Source organism: Ovis aries, chromosome 1 (genome assembly GCF_016772045.2).
Source record: "Ovis aries strain OAR_USU_Benz2616 breed Rambouillet chromosome 1, ARS-UI_Ramb_v3.0, whole genome shotgun sequence".
Lineage (NCBI taxonomy): Eukaryota > Metazoa > Chordata > Mammalia > Artiodactyla > Bovidae > Ovis > Ovis aries.
In genome coordinates, this window is record NC_056054.1 from 262,671,113 (window position 1) to 262,674,545 (window position 3,433).

Here is a 3,433-nt window from a genome sequence, read left to right on the forward strand (position 1 = left end):
TTACTTTTTGCCAGATTTCGTAATTCCACCTGTGGTCAAGCGGCCTTTCCCCACAGCCTTCGCATTTAGCTCCTAGAGTTTCTTCCGCTCCTCCTTCTGTATCCGCTTGAACTCCTTATCTTGTCCATCTTCTTGGCTTTCTTCTTGGGCTGCTTCAGGGGCTTCTTCTTGCCTCCTTCAGGGTCCGACATGGCGCCTGCCATGCCTCATTTTCTTTTGATCACCTCTATAAAGACCCTGAATCCCAATAAGGTCATGTTCTGAGATATAGGGGATAAGAACCCCAACATGTCTTTGGGGGATCACATAAATAATCCATAGCACTGCCTAGCTTCTCCTGGAGGAGCAGAGGTGGGAGAGGGAGGAGAGACATGTGGGAAGATGTGGGGAGAAGCCTAACCTGCTCTAGGCACACCCACTTCACTTTCGTGGTTTGTACCCATAAAACATGCAGCGCAGACAGAACAAAAGAATTAAAACGCAAAACCAGAGCACAGACCCTGATGGTGCCAAAGACGCAGTGGTGAGAACATTACCTGAAGAAGTTGGTTTTTTTGTTGTTGTTCAGTTGCTAAGTTATGTCCAACTCTTTGTGACCCTGTGGATTGCAGCATGCCAGGCTTCTCTGTCCTTCACTATCTCCCAGAGTTTGCTCAAACTCAGGTCTATTGAGTCAGTGATACTATCTAACCATCTTATCCTCTGCCTTCTCTTTTTGCCTTCAATCTTTCCCAGCATCAGGGTCTTTTTCAATAAGTCGGCTCTTCCCATCAGGTGGCCAAAATATTGGAGCTTCAGCTCCAGCATCAGTCATTCCAGTGAATATTCAGGGTTGATTTCCTTTAGGATTGACTGGTTTGATCTCCTTGCTGTCCACGGGACTCTCAAGAGTCTTCTCCAACACCACAGTTCAAAAGCATCAATGCTTTGTCATTCAGCCTTCTTACAGTCCAACTGTCACGTCCGTACATGGCTACTGGGAAAACCATAGCTTTGACTATATGGACCTTTGTTGGCTGATGGCTTTTTGTGATTTGTCTCTAAAGTGTTTGGGGTCTGAAGTCCATCCAGTCTGAGTCAAGTTTCAGGTGGGGCAGTAGGTCATGGGCCCTGAAAGAGCATCTGGCTCCCGGGGCACAGGCCTGGGGAGACCCACCCTCTGGCAGGTGGACCCTAGTGACTTTCCCAGGAGAAGAGAAGCATGGTTCAAGGTTACACGCGGCCTGTTCCTGACTCTGTGGATGGAGCACACTGTTACCGTCTGTGATGCAGTGAGTGAGTCCTTTCAGCAGCACCATCTACGTTTCATAGCCCATGAGGCTGCCAGCCAGGTCTCAGGCTTCAGAGGTATTGGCCGCTGTGAGGCTAAGAAGCCTCAACCTTAAAACCTGGTACTGGAGAAAACACGTACAAGGCTGTCTGTTGGGGCCTGTCTGTCCTCCCTGTGCTGACACGACTCAAAAATCACATGATGCTTTGGGTGCCTTTGTTCAGGAGCAGCCTGGGGATGGCAGCGGTCTCAGCCTGCTAGACTCTGGTTAGAAATGGTGACATCTGAGTGTCAAGGCAATACCATCTGTTCCCAAAGTCGGGCTCAGCAGGATCACGGCTGATCCATCCTCGCAGTCCATCTCCCAGGTTTCTCTCTGGCTTCCTCTTGTGTCCTCTGGGAAGACGCCCCCCAGGCTCACCAGGAGCAGTCGTCAGCACCTGGCTCGCTCGTACAGGGCCTGAAAGAGGGCCCGTGGGCAGGTGTTGTTAGGAGAGGGCCCCAGAGAGCCCCAGGAAATACTGGAGGAGGAAATACACTGCAAGACACAGGGGAGGTGGGTCACGAGGACTTGGGCCCCCTGGGCATCAGAGTTGTCAGGTGAGGCCAGACAGGGAGCAGCCTTGCCCGTCCATCCCTTGCTCCCATAGTCAAGCGGTCACTTCCACATCTCCTGGCACCACCAGCATGCCAGGTGGGCTCTATGTGGAGAAGCCAGGGGCAGGAAGTGAACAGGGTTCCCCCAGACCTGCTCCCACAGCGGCAGCTGGGACCTGGGGCACAGGGCACAGGGGGCGTTGGGCATACCAGTCCCCCACGACATTCCTTCCCTGCAGGGGTAGAGATGGTAATAAGCGAGTGGGCAGGCCCTGCAGTTGTGTCTGGGTCCTGGGAACCAGGCCTCAGCCAGCAGGGGAGGCATTGGAGAGCAGTTGGAGGCAGGGTGGGGATGGGGGAGGCCACCTTGCCTCCACTGACTCATGGAGGCAGGAAACACTCCTCTCTGGAGCCATGGAAGGCCCCAGATCTGTGCCCTACATCACCAGCTGACCCCGAGCTGGTGGTAGAGGGCTTCCTGACCGGCCCTCCCAAATGAGTGCAAACTGGGTGTGAGATGATGAAAACATCCATGTATTCCATACCTGCTTCGAGGCTGGGACTCCTTCTGTAGTATTTTATTGACTGTCTGGGATCTTGCAGGGCAAGCATGTGTGGGCCCCATTTTTGAGGAGGACCCCAGGGCTCAGGGGGGTTGGCATCAGCAAAATCCACACAGCAGGTGTGAGGTTCGGAATGCAGGGCTGTCCACACCCTCGTTAGCCAGGCCTAGGTCACCTTGCTCTGTCGACACCTGGCCAGGACCCCAGGAGAGGGAGTGCCCTGCAGGAAGACGTGCAGGGGGCCCTGCCATGGTGAGTGGGTGTGTGAGTGTGTGCACGTGTGCATATGCACGCAGTGGGACAAGGAAGAGCCACACACCCTCAGAACTGCCTGCTTTGGTTCTCATTCAAACCTACGCAGGGAAAAAAACAAAACCAGGATGCCCAGTTAAACTTGCACTTGGATGTCAGATAAACAGATACTGCATACAATATACTTATACCAACAAATTATTTGTGTTTATCTCGAATTCACATTTAACTGGGTGTTCTGAATCTTACCACTGGCTCTCATGGGCTGTCAGCTGGTCTATTCCTTGCATTAAATACCATTAAATACCATGTTTTAATAATTTAGAGGGGTTTCTGTATAGTGGGATGCTGAGTTATACTCAGGGAAAATAACCTGGACAGAAATACACTAAATTGTTAATAGCCCTTGTCTCTGGTTTGTGGGCTTACAGATGGTCTTATTTCCTTATTTATACTTTTCTATGTTTTCTAATTTTTTCAGCTCACGTCTACTTCACAGAAAATATTTTAATGACTCCAATAACAATTACTCTCTCCTCCTTGGCACCTGAGTCCAAAGGGCAGATTCTGTCAGCATGGGGGAGGGGATGGAGTGGACTTTGGCAGCTGTGGGTCCCAGGCCATGTGAATAATTAACCCTCAAGAGGGAGTCTTGAGGGGCTGATGAGGGTCTGAGTGCCTGGAGAAATGGGGCTGTGATGAGAGCAGTGATTGGAAAGAGTGGTTCAAAGGCAGTTCACGAATTGGCCAC

At 51.5% G+C, this 3,433-nt stretch overlaps 1 pseudogene; it reads right to left on the reverse strand.

The window, feature by feature from the left end:
• LOC114110417 (translation machinery-associated protein 7-like) lies at window positions 1-191 on the reverse strand (annotated as a pseudogene).
• Window positions 192-3,433: the final 3,242 nt, after the last annotated feature.